General features: G+C 32.1%; 1 protein-coding gene across 1 annotated transcript in view; it reads right to left on the reverse strand.

Annotated features, from left to right (window-relative positions):
• LOC117109376 overlaps positions 1-18961 on the reverse strand; it is a 73732-nt gene that overhangs the window by 39466 nt on the left and 15305 nt on the right. The window contains exon 2 of the mRNA XM_033251686.1: positions 10564-10671. The gene's annotated coding sequence lies outside the window, so the exon portion shown is untranslated. The remainder of the gene's footprint in view (positions 1-10563; positions 10672-18961) is intronic.

The following is an 18961-nucleotide window of genomic DNA, read 5'->3' on the forward strand; positions in this document are numbered from 1 at the left end:
GAAAATGTAACTGAAATTATAATTTTGTGAATACATTTATGAATACAGTAATATCAGAAATGACGAGTTAAAGCAACTGGCAGGCGTGAGAATTCTGTTTGGATTACATAGAAGGTTAGGACACATGCTTCCCTGTTTGTATTTTTCCCATAGACGGCCGGAAAACTTTTCTTCACCACTTTAGTTAGTCACGTTTACAAACACCAATTCTGTTACAAATTTGCTTTTTTTCTGGATGATACATAGGCATACAATTCAGACAATCACATATACCACATTTAAATGTCTGCATTTGACAGAACTAACACATGCAATAGTTCCAGTAGCCAGAGACTCCTTGCGAAACTTGCCTGAACCTTGAATTGTACGCTAAACATGTGTCAGTTAAATGATTCCCAATAGAGTTTCAGTTACATTTTAACGAGAATTTAAAAAAATTCTCAGAGTGCCCTTACTTACCGGTAGTTTTAATTGGCTGTTAGGAACATTAATTCAACATTCGAAAGACAGTGACATTAGTGCACATTACACTGTGAGTTAATATCCAATTGTGCATAGGAATCGAACGACACATTTACAATGTCTTACCATATTTTTATATCTAATGTTTTGAATGTCACTGTTAACCCTTGTCGGAGGAAAAAACTGTATGACAGCAATAAGGTTACTTTTTGTTTATCCCTGCCACCGACAAGGGTATTGATCTTTGTCTTTGTATGTTTCTTAAAGATTTTTTTGCGAAATATATGAAATGTAAACATGTGTTTAGTGCGGTGTCAATAGAGCTTTGACCAATCAGACTGAAAAATCATGTTAAGATTAACAAAGAATTTTTTTTATTTTTTTTTTATAACATTTACTTCTTGCCAAATGTATGATAAAGTACTAAGACATCGGTAACAACTTACAAATAACGTTAGTTTAAACAATTAGGTTCTTGGCTCATTCGCATGTGAACTTAAGACCTTTAAAGTGCAAGTCTCACTGATTATGCGAGACTAGACTAATGGTGAGAATTGGTAGATCTGATATAAATAAACCAAGATATTTATGTCAATCAATAACAAAGATAGAACATTGAACGTTACAAAAGCGTTGATAACTGTCGCCAAATGACCTTCATATTAGTATATAGTTAGGGTCATTGCAAGAGAGTTTCTATGGAAATTATCTATTTTTTACAGTTTGTTCTGTTAGGTTTATTCTTCCTATTGACTGGTTTAGTGATTCATGTATCTGCTGCCCATTCAATGGAACACAAGGTAGCCTGAGAAAATATCAGATAAAAAAATTAATAGTTTCTATTCAAGAGATGTAATAAGGATATAAGGATATGAAAGATATAATAGATTGCTCATTTAAAAAATGGATCAAATAAGTTACAACTTAAAAGTGAAAAACATACCAACAAATTTTAGTTTTACTTATTTAGTGACATTTTACCCTGAAACCATTCACCATCAGGTTTTATTTATTTATCTTTTAATTAGTAGACATTATTTTCTTATTTTAAATGAAAGCTATTAATAATGCATTTTATTTTTAAGTTTCCCACTAAAAACAGACTATGTTACCAGTGAGTGTAAAGTTTTGGCAGTGTCGGAATTTTTCCTACACGTGATCTATCCCTCCCTGAAAGATGGGCCCACCATTTAAGGTTTTGTGAAGACTATATTGTTTAGACAATATAGTTGTGGCACTCGTGATTCCAATGGGTGTCTAATGCTGTAGTACATGCTGCCTTGAGTTTTCCCCCGAACAAAGACCTGGCATGTACAGTATTTCGTAACCACAAGGAAAAGGTGCATTAGAAATACCTGTACCAGTAGACATACCAGTACCTGTACTAGATACGCAAAAATGGTCCTCTTAAGCTAGCTGTCTCTGGCTTAGAAATTGTTTAAATTATTCACACCCCCCACCCCCACCTCCGAAAGACTTTAACTCATCACTCACCCCACCCTTACCACGTGTCACAGGTTTTTACCCCAGGGCCATCAGGCCCACCCACAGCACCACCCATGAAAAGAATATAGAAATATTATAATATTATTTATGTGTCTGAATAATTAGTAAGGAAACATTTTCTTGTTCTGATTTTAAATTGAAAACTAATAATTTTCTTAAATAATCAATTTTATTGGATTTTTATTAGCTTAAACTCAAAGGTATTCAGATCAGTACCTTAATACATATGAAACATAAATTTTAATCCAAGACAGCGAAAGTTCACAATGACGACAAAGGGATACAATAAAAATAGTTGTTTCCTATGCAAATAAAAAGAAAAGAGAAATAACAAGATTGGAAGCTAACCGTAGCTGAACTTCTGAAGTAACAAAGAGCGAAAAGTAATAAGAGAGGTTTTATCCAGGTATGTACATTTACCTATTCATTGAATACAGGTAAATTACAAGGGCTCTCACTGTGCTTTTCAATGATATTTTGAGTAATTCATAAACCTCTTTGGTGAATAATTACATAGTACTTAATATTTCTTGCAGGATTGCATGGGATAATCAAATCATGAAAAACATTTGGTAAACCAAGTGTAAAAAATTTTTTTTTTTACCCATTGTACGCATCATTTATTAAATACTGTAGTAAAGAAATTCACATAACTTCAGGTTCCATTTTCAAGTTTTAGGTTTTTATACTCCTAGATAAAGGGCAACAACAGGGGGCTTTTGATTGCACAACGACGGTAGGACCTAGAGTGTAATTATGACGACACTAAGAAGTCATCTGCGCATGCGAGAAAGTTAGATTCTCATTGTCGCCTGGATTCTAAGATGCAATTTGGCCCAAATGTATGTTGCACAGACAACGCAAGAACATTACGTCATCGCGCACATTAAGGCTTTCTAATGTGAATAAAGTGCATTGCAAAATGCACAGTGAAGGTTTGAAACAGGTATCACAGATTTGAGAGTTAAAATGAAAATCGTTGTACTAATCACAAATTCAGGTACTACATTCCAAATTTCCTCTATCTCCATTATTATATACCCCTCATGACATGTGTTGATAATTTTTCTGCTTCTATACAATATTTCTGTCTATACTATTCATTAATATTTAATTTCTAATTATTTCTATTAAGTATTCTTTAATAATTTCATTATAAGCTATCAATAATTCATGAAGGTAAACTGCATGGTTGAGGAAATACCAATTCCAACCATTAATCTTTATTAAAGGGTGATAAAGTATGCTAATTTAAAAAAAAAGTAAAGATTACAGAAAAAATACGCTACCTGCGTACTACAGTAATTTAGTTTGGAATGCTATATTGACTTCCAATCTATAGATTGCGATACGAGTCAACTCCACTTTTTCCATAATGCAGGGGTAAGGTGGCTCTAGAAATTTGCACACGGGATACAACATGGGCTCAAAACAAGCTCTAGTCAGAGTACCGGAATGTAGGCTCACACAATATTATGATTGGTAATCAAAATAACGTTGTTTGGATAGGCAAAATATTATTTTTGGTCCAACGACTTCCTGGCATCGGATGACTGGGGATCCAGACCAGTCCAACAGGGGGAAATCTCTACAAAACATTATTTAATACTCTTTTGTGTGTCATGCATTATAGATAATTAGCATGACCCCAGACTATTCGTCATCTCAGATGTAAAACACACTAATAATTTGAAGCGCATATTAGCGCCCTTCGTATGATGTAAAAGACTGACTTGCGCAAGTTTTTGAGCAATATCGAAAGTGTATAAATTTCATTAACAACTAAAATAATGGTAACCTTGTTTACAATATCAATGCTTGTCATTGCTTAGAAATAATAGTGTAATACAGGTCAAACCCCTAATGAACGACCCCTCCAATTAAAGACGACCTCCAATTAAGACCACCTCCAATTAAAGACTACTTTTCGGTGGTCCCACATTAATAAATGTCTTTTATTTTTATTATTCTAATTAGAGACCGAAGCTGCTAAAGACCATAACAACCCTGGTCTCAAAAATGGTCTTTAATTGGAGGGTGACCTATACACTTATAATTAACCTGAACAATTCTACATTTTATTCATATTATATTTATGAAGCTTAACTTGACGTTCAAAACTATCTAATTAATATTATTATTTGCAAGATATTAACACCTACCTTCAATGTATCATAGAAGATTATATAAAAAAATGTGATATCAATCTACCTTATCTTCTGTTTTCACACTTTCAACTGAAGGCCTAAACATTAACAGCAACAGCTACTGTGTTGTATTTAAAAAAAACCACAGGGTTTAAAAAACCATAGAGGAAATATCTACTACAGTTGCGATGTTGTCTCATTTCCAGCTCGGTTTAATGTGTGTATGGAAACTAAATCATCAGCTGGGATGATTTAGTTTTTGTAGATGTTTTAATGCCTGTATAAACACTCAAACACTATTTTTCAATATGAAACTGAAACTGAATTTTCTATGAAGACCATATCATAAGTGAAAATTTACTGATTTCAATACATAATAGAAAGTTAGCTGTGGCTATGTATTTTTTGACAGATATCTCAAAATGTATACTGCTAATGTTTTTGTATATACTGCCAATAGTCTCAATATTGGTGTACTGCATTTCAAAATAATTACATGAAAAATTTGTGAAAATTATTACCAAACAAAAACCCAAAATATCAAACATAAGTAAATGTAATATGTATCTTTTTATCTTTAAATTTGTTTTATTTTTTAAAGTTTGTAGCAAGCCCAGAAAGGCTACAGTACCCTACATAGCCACTAGCTGCAAATAGTTCACTCCCACAACTGCCCCCACCTCTTTCCTATGCCTTAAAAACAAATAAAACATAACATTGAAAATTTTGATAATGATAATGATATGTACCTTTGAAGTCATTTTTTGTTTTGGTTGTGGTCTAGATAATTTCAACTCTTTGAAGAATGATATAAAAAAAAACTTCATTTTCTTTGTACAGTTTGCCCAATTCGTTTGAATAATATTTTTAAATATATACAATGCAATTAATAATACTTATAATTTTTATTGTTTATTATTAATTTTATTATTTTAATATTTATTTTTATTACTATTAAGTAAATTTATTTTTTTCTTTACTTCCACTGCCTCTGTTTTAGGAAAATAACTCTCTCAATTGAAGTATTTATACATTTGACAATTGAATCAAAATGATTATAATTATTTTAAAAAATGCATTAATCATCATTATTGTCCTTATTATTATTGAATCCTATTAAGCTAACTCACTGCTAAATAAGAAAGAAATGAAAATAAAAATATAGCGGACACAGACTAGCAACCTATTTCCACTAGAGGAAGGAAATCAGGACGCTGAATATAATCCCTCTAATCCCCCTAAATCAGAGATACTTAGTATTGAGGATATTAAGGGATTTATAGGGATTAATAAATTGCACTACTGCGATCACTGAGAACAATGCCTTGTAATATATGCACTATTAATGATAATTCATTGATTTTTATTTCAACATCTAATTGATTGTTACCTGCTTTCCTGCAGTCTTGGTCTCGTAAAATTAAACGAAAGCTGGCGTGCCTATTAAGTCTCATATGAGAGCACAGTTGGTTAAATATGGATAGTAACCGCTGTTTGTTTTCTAAACCAGTGGGACCATTAAGTCCTAGATCTATTTATATGGAGCTGTAATATCCTTGTGAACATATACAAATAAGGAGTGGATTTCTTAAAAGGGCACCAATGAATAAAAAAAAAAATTGTTTTTTAAATCAAACCGTTCCATTTGTATGGCGCCATTCTAAAAGTTATTGCTCATGGCGGAGTGGACTAGATGCTGCACTTTTCAATAACTTTCTCCTCCCCTGAGGGGCACCTTCATCTGTCCATCTGTCCATGACAGGAGCCGAGTGGACCAGTACACCAGGGTAACCCCCCTATCTGTCTTGGAAAAGTTCTTTGAAGTGCACATGAGCATTTGTGTACGCTGGGCCATGGTTTATAGTCCTTATCCAAGAAGACTTGTTCCATCACCAGAACTAGGACCAAGCCAGCTGAAAACCTGTGCAGGTATTGTTGATTATGGTTATGGTGCCCCTGCCTTAACCGCTATGCCATTCATTTTATTCCTCCACCCCAGTGCACATGTCATATTCAAAGTCTATAGAATAGATTACAGCGACAACATAATACTTTTCGTTCCAATATTTAAATTTGTAACAAACACTGTGCAAGAATTTCCCATTGAAAGGGCTTCGAAAAAGAGACAGACCATCTGTGCAGATTGCTCTTGTCTGTTTACCACAGGGGCTGTCTGGACCAGTACTTCAGGGTACCCCCTAATTGTCTCAAATATCTTACTGTACACAAGCCTATTGTGTACACTGCAGGACCTAGAGTTTATAGTCCTTATCTGAGAAGACTTATTCCACCACTAGAAATATAGGTAAAGTGTGCTGATTGAAACAAAGCCGATATTATGGCTGCAGGTTGTGCCGCCTCAGCCCTAACCTCTCGTCAATTGACTCACATATTTATTCATTAATATATCACAAGTTAATAAATCACAATATATAAAACATGATGCGAATAGTCTTAATTAACCAATAAATTAACCGAACTAACTTCGCACTCAAGTTCAATCTCAAAATGACCAGTTAAAGCAAATGACTGCAGATGGTATCAAATTTTTTGACGCCACTCTAATTAACATGAAAACTCATTCCTAATGTCTGAATGTAACAATTAATGATCATCTCTTTGTATAATATTCACTGACCAATCAAAAAGCAGATGCACGTTTCATGTAATCTATTGTCAGACACCTTGAATCAAACAATAGGAGTATGTAAGTAAATAGTACCAAGACCTCGATAATTGATAACCTTGTAAATTACAGTATGCAACCTACTTTCTCGATAACTTAAATCAAACTACGATGTAAATAATTAACCTAAGGTAACATTTGTGTTAACATCATTTTTAAATTACATAAAATTTATGTAACGAGCAAAAAGAGTCCGATCAAGGTAAATATTGACTTTAAGTAAAAAAAAAATTTAAATACCAATATTTAAATATCAATATTGGTTTCTTTGTGTATTTAAGTTAGGTTTTTAGCTTTAAATAAGCAGACAACTTGCAATAAATAATTAACAAACAAATCGTCAAACTAACTTTAAATCCAAGTTTACCATCTCAATATTTATAATAATCTGTCAGATTCACTGAATGTCTAACAATGGAATTCAAGAATAAGGATAATTATATGATAAAAGTAAAATTCAGAAAATCATTATTGAAGCTAACAGAATTATTAATTAGCATATTGAATTACTAGTAAGAATTACTAGAATTACATGTAAACATCTGTGTTAATATCATTTCTGAATTACACAAAATATATCTAAAAAGCAAACAGATAGCGATCAAGTTTTTGATTTCAATGTTCACATGTTTGATTGATGACAATAAAGTATTCTTGATTCTTGAAAATCAATTGATTAATCAATCAATCAATCAATTAATCAATCTATAATTAATAAAAATTACCAGTCAAATCATCTACCATTTTTTTGTCTAATTATAAAATCATATTTCTCAAAGATAAATGATTAAAGAAATAGAATAGTACATGACTTTTTTCCTTTCTGTGGAATGTAGGACAACTACTTTACTAGACAAAGTCTGGTCAAATTCTGTCTCAACAGAAATATCTCCAAATGTATGCCTAGCTTTAGAAAGTTGAGTCAGAATAACCAATCTATCATAATGTTTGTTTTCTTATGTCTGTTGAAAATGGGACAATGTTCTACTTTATCAAAAATCTAAATTTAACATTGTTATATCTTGTAGAGTAAGATAATAGGGCAGGACTATGCCTAGCTTTTCGGCAATGGCCTACACTAGGAGGCTTGAAATGAGGAGGGGGGGATAGCTGATGGGGGTGCAAAGATGAAATTAGGACCTTTAAGATAAAGTGAGGGTGCACTAGCTTACAAAAAAGGTGATCAACACCACTGGTGAGGTGATTATAAAATACTTGAGCGTGATTTTATTTTGCTTTTTCAATGGGGAAGATGACACGTGACACAAGCTTTTCTTTGGAAGGGAGGGAGGTGGGGAGGGATGGGGAGTAAGTGTGCACCCTGTGCACCCATAGCTATCCACTGGTTTTTGTGAGTGGAATTGATTAAGAAAAAATTCATGTACAGGACTATAGAGATTGAAAGCAAGTACCTTAATAACAAACGATATCAATCGAAAATAAATTTTGCTTTCTGCTATTTTTTAGTGGTACATAATTTACAAACAGAAGCTGTTGCTATCAGGGGGGAGGGCCGGGGGAGCCAGGGTCCCCTGTCGCAGATATTTGGTCCCCTGTTGGGGAGGAAGACCACAATTCGTCGAGGAAAAAAAAAAAAATTTATGCCTATATGTATTTTTTTTACATATTAATAGACTCTAATTGGCATCACCAAGCCAATTTACTTTTTAAATGTCATGTAAAAAACAATATTTTTTTATTTATTTGTTATGAATAAATAAAAAATAAAAAAATGACAGATTGATTGAATAATTTATTTATTTATTTCAGATATTTGTGTATTGTTCACACATGAATTTTTAATTTTAATTTTAGTAATTATGTTTATTATTTAATTTTTACTAAAACGAAATCAGTGGATAGGGGAATGGAAAAAATATCGATCTCTGCATTTAATTATTGAGATCTGTCATGTATTTGGAAGGCTTTAATTATTTTTTCCCTTCTTAATGAAAAGTTTGACATTAGTTTTCCCATTTAGTTGATTAATAATGTTTAAATTATATTATTGTGATATATTACTCCATAAGATGAAATTGATCTTGTTAAAGCTAGACTGTCCATTACTATATCAAAAATCAATCAATTTAAGCTCATTTAAAAAATATCTTGCAATGAATATTTTTCTTATGGTTAACACAAAGAATATTCATCAACAATATCCTATTATTATTTTTAACAAAATATAAAATATTAAATATTTATTTTTTTCAGTTTTTTTCATGAGTGCTTTTTCAGTGTTAGGAGATTCTTTTTTTCACTGTTTGGAGTCATGTCTCATTGGTTTTGTTCTTTTGTTATAATTTATGAGACAAATACAACTGAAATTAAATCAATCAATACTATTGCAGTCTTTACTTTAGAATATTGTAAAATGTATTGCTTGTACAATTTGTAAGATCTTATCTTTTGTGTTCTTTCATTTTTACTGTAATTGTTTACATGTTTTACTAAATAAAGAATGAATGATTCAAACAAAGGCACTTTCATGAAACAGTTTTGTCTTCTGCTACCAAGAGAAAATGAAACACCTGCTAACATAGGTAAACTACAAACAGGTGAATTGGATTGAAGTATGTCATTTGCAATATCTATCCATCTAATAAATATAATATGACTCAACATCAATCAGTGTCCATTCCATTTATTCTTTGTAGGGTATTAATTTGATTATTTTCATTTTTTTACTTTCTAATTTACTTCTCTTGTACCTCCCTCACCTCTGTAGTTCTTCTCCCTTATTTTTTCTGACATGTTCAAGTTAAAAAATTGTTTCTGCAGTTTTACAGAACTATGACATATATAATAAATTAAAACAATGTAATGTTACAAATTACAATAAATATAATTTACAAAATTACTGGAACTAACGTAGTGGTTAAAGGTCAGTCTAAATGTTAATAATATTCTTGATCCACAGTAACAGCATATGCTTGGAGAAATAATAATAATAATAATATGTCGTTCTTATATAGCGCTTAATGCCTTAACAAAGCCTCTAAGCGCTTTACATTATTACCCCTGGTCATTGGATCAAACACATATGGATCACAGTGAACACTAAACGAAATTATTAAATTTAATTAAACCAGCCCAAGTTGTTCCTCCTGAGGTAAATTCACTGCGTAGGCTGGTGGTAGGGCAGGGGGAAGGAGGTGGAGGGGGAGGGAAAATATGGACACACATCCCATGCTTGTAAATTAGTTCGCTGAGTTATAACCTAAAAAGCACTGTTGAGTTTTCATTGAAATAGGGATTTAACTTTGCATTCTGAATTTTCGCATCTTCTAGTACCTTGCAGGTTTAAAAGTTATTTAAATTATTAGTAATTTGGATTGGAGGTGTAAACACCAAGGATAGCCCACGAAAGTCTAGAAGAAGACTTATTTCCAGTGGGGTCCTTCTGGTGGTGATTGGACAGTACACCGGGAGACAATCCCCTACTCTTTTCCGAAGAGTGTGCTGCGTTCTTTAACGTGCATATGAGCCATAACGCACATGGGACCAACGGCTTAAACATCTCATCCGAAAGACTGTGCGCTAGTAACTTGTATTTCAGCCCTCTAGCTGAACACAAGGAGAGGCAGCGATGGAAATTGAACCGGGGACCTAGAGATCTCCACGGTTCAGCGCACACAATAATATAATGAACAAAAAAAAAACTATGAATCAACAGACGTTTACTTCATAACTTTAACACAAAAGTTATTAACATAAAGGATTGACGTTTTTTAAAAAAATATAAGAATAGTAGAACCTCACCTTCTAGAAGAGATTGTACAGTTACAGATAAGTTCACACTTATATTAGCTTTGCAGATATTTTTGTTCCTTGCTAAACTTTACCAAATGCATCACCTCAGCAACTGTTCTGAAAGTTTAAAAATATTGATCACAAAATTAAATAAAAAGCAAAGGTTTATTTAATAAGAAAAGTTATATCATATGTTTGTAATCACAGCTGATGGATATAAATGTAAGTATAAGGAAATTTGAATTGTGGTAAATACAATACTTACTATTATCTAGAACAACAATGAATATATATAGTCTTTATAAATACAGTACATCTATAAACAATAACGAAAGTGATACTACATCTTGTGTTACTTGCATGTTAGTGAAGTAAACTGCTATAGTCCTTCATAGAAATAATATATTTGAAATAAACTGGCTCAAAGAACCTGCCTAAGACGACACAACGCTCAAGACCCTTGGGGTTATTCTGTTGTACTGGTGCACCCAGCCTCTGCGGTTGCGGACAGACAACAGAGCACCTACTGTCAGCCTACAGAGACACAAAGTGACCTGTGGGATGATGAAAGTTGTTGAATGAGTTCGTCTACCTCTGCGAGCAAAGCTCCAAGTCCCAGGTTATACCAAACTTAATTTCTGCCGTACAAATTTGACAAGACATTCAAAACCAATTGGTAAATATTCAATTATTCTAGATAAAGTTTGGTTTCCATAAAATTGCTACACTCTGTCGCTACAGTGTTTTCCATGAAATTGTTGTACTTCTTAGAATTCCCCAATGCAATCGGGAAGACCTCCCCCCCCCCCACCATCCCAATTTGACCGCCTAATCAGCCTCACCGAAAGCTGTTGGCGATAGTATGTAGATTGTATGGATACCTAGCTATATTCAAATATATTTTCACTTATGCCATTACTCTACATTTCATTTCTTGTTGCAAAGTTCAAGTTTCAAGTAATTTTCGTGGTTAATGCCACAACCATTTTCCTCGAAGATTGAAAAGAGGCAAAAAGACAACAACAACAACAGAAGTAGCAACACGTATCCTCGCAAATAACGATACGTGAAATATCAGTATAGAAATTGTTATACTACAGTAATTTAAATGACAGGTGAACAAAATAATCCAATTTCTCTTTTTAAGTTTCTTCATTCATGTAGGTTGGAGTTCATGGGCTGTCATGTAACACTTTAGCGGCCTTTAGTCTCGAGAGTTCAGACATAGCGTATAACGTCATTTTTTCAGATGATGCAATCAGCATACTTTCGGCTTTTCTATATACTCTCCTCCTTATTATTTCGTAGAAACTCAAACAATCAAAATTCTTAATATCACAAAAAATGTTTGTACAACATATTTTCAATCATAGCATGGTCAATAAGAAATTGTTGGATCTATTATATATATATATATATATTATTTTTTACAGGATGTATAATTTATAGGCCTACATGTCAGACCATGAAATTGCAATGTCTTTTACAAATTTTTATTTTCAGATGCAAACAAACATAATTACAAAACAAAAAAGTAGAATACTGTCATTCATCAATGTATTACTTACTTTCCTGATGATGCTCGCAAATAAATCCTTTATTATGCCATTGTATTGTTCTCTATTGTATTTAATGTTATGTTGTGTGTTTATGGAGTTTTTTAAACATTTCTTAATATTATCACTTTAAATTATTATTATTATTATTATTTATTATTATTACATTATTATTATTATTATTATTTTATTGTACTTTATTGTTAAGAAGAGTGTTTGAGTATTTTAAAGGTTTCATATATATTTGACTATTACTATTAATTATTCTGTACATTTCAAATTTTCCTTAAGTTTGCAATAAAGTTATTTTGAATCTTGAATCTGAATCTTAAATGCAAAAACATTTGGAGAATTTAAAAGCAAAATTGAAGCCACTATTTTTAACCAAAATTATTAATTTTCTGTGTTTTTCCCCTTATGACTATGAATTATGCAATTGTTGATGAATAAAGTAGATAGAACTCCTGAGCTTCCGGAAGGCTATTCTCCCACAACAGACACACCCCAACCAACATGTCATGAACAACATCTCAAGTTAACCGAGTAAAGACTCAGGCAAACTACGTGTGAAATCATATTTGTCTGAACCTCGAATTGTTAAACTAATTAGTTGACTCATTTCTACGAGAGTTCCACTTATGTTTCCTGTCAATCAAAATAATTTGGGAAAGCCTCTCTTTTTTGTTGTTTCTAATTGGTTGTCAGGATAGTCGACCACTTGTCACTGATCTTATCCAACAACGCATGGGAAAGCGAACAACAGTTTCACAGTTCAGTTCAGCCTAGCAGTAGTTCAATTGAAGAATATGCAAATGCTGTATTATATCAACCGGGAATATGTATTGCCTCTTGTTTAAAGAGATAGAAAATCATAAATAAAAACTTTAAACAATGTTTAGATTTTTATTTGCAATTTTTTATTTTCTACAAGAGTTTGTAGTTCTTGAGAATGTGAGGAAGAATTTAAGCACATGCACAAATCATGGTAGGTTCAAGAATTATCATCATCAACAACACAGGTTTCCTTAACATAAAATACACACACACACACACACAAATGATCACAAACAATTGCTAATGAAAACACAGTATTACAAAAATTTGCACTGTAGTTTTGGGGTCAATATTAATAGGCTATTGGAAGTGTTAACGGGAAGACTTGTTATCCAGTAAAAAGGAAATATTAGTGTACCAAAATAAACTTAATATTTCCTATATAACTTTAAAATATGCTCTTCTACTGACCTAGAAATATATAATTTCCTCGATAATTTTTATGTTCATTTACAAACTAAACATTCCAACTCTGATACTTATAATAATAAACTGCCAAGGGATACAACAGAAATTGTTCTCTAAATTTATGGCCTACGACCTAAAACAATTTTGTCGCGACCCACTTTCTGGTTAAGTAATATGTTTAAATATTACTTTATAATGTGCTCTCCTTGCTACAACCAAATTATATCTTGATTCAATTTAAAAGTCCAAGAGTCTTGCGAACCTCTAAATTATTTGGCGACCCAAGTTTGGGTTTTTGCAACCCCTAGTTTAAGAACCATTGCAGTATAAGACATCATTTTTCTGGTTGTAAGAATGTTGTGTTGCACAAGAGTGGAATTTGGAAATCATTAGCGGTCTACAGTTCAGTGAACACACCGTGGCTACCACCATTTTAACAGACTTAGCTAAGCTGCTCTATTGGCCTAACATTCTAATTATCCGAACGTACATTCCGAATTCTGCGACTGTTGCAAATGTGAATAACCTCCTTATAACATCTCGATGCTTGCATTGTTTTAGTCTGTACGTCACACTACAAGGTGAACACACTTAATGCACTCTACACGTGATCAATACGTAAACTAAAGTAAACACATGCTTATATCAGACGCATTCTGAACAAAGAGAAGATACAGCAAACCACATCATAGCCAGATTAATTACTTAATTAACTTACTTCCAAAGACAATTATTTGGAATTAATTTATCTAATTGGTGACATATCTGAGCTGGAATTTAGATAATTTAACTGGGAAGTAATCTATAACCGATACTATGCATTCCTAAATTCCCAGGTCTTTCAAGCATACCTCAAAGGGGAACTCCCACAATTTTACATCACAAATTTTGATGGTCTTGCAATTAACTTTATTGTACACTATTAACATAAATATCAACAATAACAATAAGAAATATTGTCTGAAAGTTTGCATGGCGAAGTAATACACCACATAAGTTCTGCAAAGAACTGTTGTTGGTTGAGAATGTCTCTATAATAACAATAAGAAATGCACTATGTAAGTGCCAGGAGTGATAGTACGATAGAGATAACAACAATAATATTTTCAACAAATTTAAGAGGCAGATTTTATTAAAAAAGCTAATAAATGATTAAAATATTTGAATTTGAAAACTTTATCTTTATTTCTACTCAAGTTGCATGGTACATAAACATCCCAAATCATATCTGAGGGAAAGAAGATTTACGCTTAATACTTTACTAGGATACAAGCGGGCCTTATTTATCCCACTACGGGGTTAAATTTTATGGCTGAATATAACAATGTGAACACAAGAAATAACAAACAAAAAAAAGTTTCAAATTAACGTCATGTACTGTGAAAGATTTAAGTTGGTTAGTGATTGATATTATTAATACCTATATGTCATAAAAATATACTTTCTGTTTCACTTTTATACTTATATTTTTTAGTTTGACCACACATTAAAAGCTTTGCTTACATTGGGGTTCCCTTTTCTCAGAAATAATCTGTAATTATTCTGTTGTAAATACTTCGTTATCTTTGAGAAATAAATTTATTTGAATTTGAACTGAATATACTGAAGTTCCTCATTTATTTATTTGAACCATATTTAATGAGGGTAATTCATCCAGCAGAAGCTGATCATTAGGGACCCTCAAAAATAAGCCCACCTCAAGTAAACGCCCACCTCCTACTTTACATCTCATTTTAAGTACAAACATGTCTCAAGCAAAAGCCCAGGGTATTATTGGTATGATCAACTCAGTGTACTTTCGAAAAAAAAAAACAACAAAGATTAGCTTTGAAATGGTCATTTATTATGGGAAATTTGCCTTATGATTGGCCACTATAAGGCCCAATAACTGTCTCTTATACACATCTATGATATGATTGAATTAAGTATTATAAATGCCGTAGGTTATGTACACGACCTGACAGGTGTTTTGGTTGTACGATGTGGTGCAATTTTAGATGGTTTGATTTTACGCTTACTAGGTTTTCCCCATCGTCTGTTAATAATTGTAGTCATTTGGATCACTTTTCCAGCCTAGATAGGATGATAAACATATATTTTTTTATAGGGAATACATTTTTTTTTGTAAACAGGATTCTTGGTTATAAGCTTAGCCCACAAAAAATTGTCTAGTTTCATGTTTAAGGGAATGTGGGCTTACACCAAAGGAACTACGGTAATATGAAATTTCTAAGCAATCTGGATTTTTGTGTTGGTGCCCATCTTCACGAATCATTGGGCACATTAATCAATTTCACAGCTTCTATTGATGCACTATTAAACATCATAGGCCAGACCAAAATCAGTAACAATGGAGTAATCGTTCCACATAGTAACCGTAGGAAAATATCCAAACAAATATATTTATGAACCATCTCCCAAGTAACTGAAAGTATCTTGGTAGACTCAATTCTAGATGTACTATCTGTCATGAGATAAAAATGAAAAAAATCAATCCCATATTTGAATTGTTTAATTTGTATGTTTAGGTGAGTTAAACTTACAATTAAAAATTTGAAAAAGGAAAAATTATTCCCATCAAATATGAGTGTATGCATATTTAGAGTGGAGCTTGTGGTGGTGGTTAAGGCACTTGCCTTCCAATCCTAGGGTTCTGGGTTCAAATCCTGAGGCAGTCCAGGATTTTTTCTCTAGACTAAAATACATCTCCACCCGATAAGTTTAGTAATGAAACTTTGCTGATAAAGCATCAAGTTATTTAATATATTAAGACAGCCCCTGAATATCAGCCGACCTTCTAGGATACGCTGGGTCACCCTTATGGTATAAAAAAAATGCTAAAAAGCTCTACCTTCTAAAAGAATGGGAAAAATTGAAGAAAGAGGGAACAAAATAAAATTATAATCCAAAAATAAACAATAAAAAAAAAAAACTGAATAAAACAATAAATAAGGGGGGGGGGGGCGCGGGCAGTGAAAGCTCATAAAAAAGCTCATTATTATTTTTTCAATTAGGAAATGGTGCTAATTATATTACCTACATAAAACAACACCCTCAAGTATATGACATGACATTGTTATCCTCCATACTTATTAATAAAAATTCACTTAAGGAGGCCTAGAAATGACCACATGGGCATAATTATTTCCAAATTATCATTAATGAACTATCTATATCACAGACATACTTCATAGGAATTCACCAATGCATAATTATATGCCTTCATCACTGGCAAAAAACTCTGGCGGGACTGTTCTAAAAAAAGGTCTCATTAATCAGCCTTTAGATGCCAACTATGCAATACTGTGCATGCCTTAAGAATCACTGAAATAGTATTGGAGTACATAGGAATGTTCATTGCAATTGTGTAAGGCCCTATCTGGACTATCAAATTTTCTTTGTCAATAACTGTTATATGCCCATATATAGTCATGATGTGCCTATATATGGTCATGATGTGATGTCATCATGACCATATTTAGGCATGTCACATGTTTTTATCAAATAGTATCTTGATAGGACGTAAATTACTTAAAGCATATTCACGTTTTCGAACAAATTAAAGATGTGTTCACACTAGGTTAATTTTTGTTAATTAACCGTGTATTTGCAGGTCGCACTGACGAAATTTAGCATAAACTTTTGTCCACACTATCAAATTTTATGTTACAAAAACTGTGATATGCCCATATATAGGTGTAATATGACATCATCATGTCCATATATGGGCATATCACATTCATTTGTCACATAAAATTTGACAATATGAACAGAAAAAACAGAACAAAATTAAATCAAGAATATACTACAATATGAAAACCAAAATCAATAAAATTTAATAACCATAATGTTATTTAGTATCATACTACATAATATCAAAATTTTGATCCTTTTGTAAAAAAAAAATTGTATTAATTTTTTTATTGTCACATTTACAAGCAAAAAAGAAATTCATCAAGAATATATCACAATATGAAAACCAAAATCAATAAAAATTGTATTAATTTTTTTATTGTCACATTTACAAGCAAAAAAGAAATTCATCAAGAATATATCACAATATGAAAACCAAAATCAATAAAATGTAATAACCATAATGTCATTTAGCAGCATACTATATAACAAATATAATATAAGCACCATATGTATTGTATTGGAATAACACCAAAATCAAAACAATTTCAATTGACCTTGTAAGTCCACGATGGACTCAAAATGTTGATCCTTTTGAAAAACAAAATGATATTAAAATTTTTTATTGTCACACTTACAAACAAAAAAGAAATTCATCAAGAACATACTAAAATACGAAAACAAAAATCAATAAAATTTAATAACCATATTCTTATTTTACTGTAGTATCATACTAAATAATAAATATAATATAAAGTTCAGGTATTCATGTACTATATTCAAATATACTTATGTTCCTTTATTGCTTCACTAGTACATTATTAAATATTCAGCTATAGGTTGAAAAGATGAATTATGATAGTGAGTGGTACGGATATGAAGGGATTTATGCAGACACATCTAAATGCTAACAAATTGTAGAGGGATACGGATGACTAGCGTGTCACTATACCTGTCTCTTATACACATCTATGTGTATAAGAGACAGGTGTTCACACTGGGTTAATTTTTGTCAAATTAACCATGTATTTGCAGGTCGCACTGATGAAATTTAGCATAAACTTTTGTCCACACTATCAAATTTGTTATTGAACGTATGTACCTTAAATAAAAAACCTCATATTTATATTTATATATATATTCTGATGCTTTTATTCATTTTTCTGTTTTAATACAATTAATATGTTTTTTGTTGAAGATCTAGTTTAATTCTTATTCTTTTGTTTTTAATTGTACTTACTAAGGGGCCCAAATGGATGGATGGACCACCCTCACAAATATTGTTAATATTAATTATTTAATGTCAATGGATTTTGTTAGCATAACATGTATTGTTTATGATTATGTTGAGCATAAGATCAACTATACTGCATATACACTTAAAAGGACTAATAAAATCATGATAGAGTTAAGATTTGACAATTCTACAGTAATTAACTTTTTATGATCTAAATTTTTAAGTTTTAGAAGTCTTGGGTTCGATTCCCAAAGCAGTGGCATATCTGGGGATGCACAGGTGTACACACCCCTCCCACAAAAAAAAAGCTTTCTCCTCCCAAGCCACCCAAAAAAAAAAATCACACTAAAAGAAAAAACAAATCACCTCAAATCATCTTATTTTGCGAGATAGCATTCCCTCACCTAGTAATAGAACTCCCCCACTTCACCTTCTTCGTGCCCCCATCAGCCCCCATTTTAAGACTACCAGACATGCCACTGTCCCTAGAGTATTTCTGTGTTCATTATTCACCTCCCTAGTGTTGAAAATTTGCTACAGCAGAGGTCAGCCTGCAACTAGGAATTACAAGTTGAAAGTCCCACATGTGAAGTGATGAGTTAATATAATATATACCTGGGGACATAACTAGGTTAAACGGATCATATTTTACAGAAGATCCAAAGTAAGATCATAGGATTTAACCTGGTGGTCTGACAGGTTAGAACGTAGGGTTAAGATTTATATCTAAGATGTGGAG

This window comes from Anneissia japonica, unplaced genomic scaffold (genome assembly GCF_011630105.1).
Source record: "Anneissia japonica isolate Jap-2015-1 unplaced genomic scaffold, ASM1163010v1 scaffold287719_len1884721_cov185, whole genome shotgun sequence".
NCBI classification, from domain to species: domain Eukaryota; kingdom Metazoa; phylum Echinodermata; class Crinoidea; order Comatulida; family Comatulidae; genus Anneissia; species Anneissia japonica.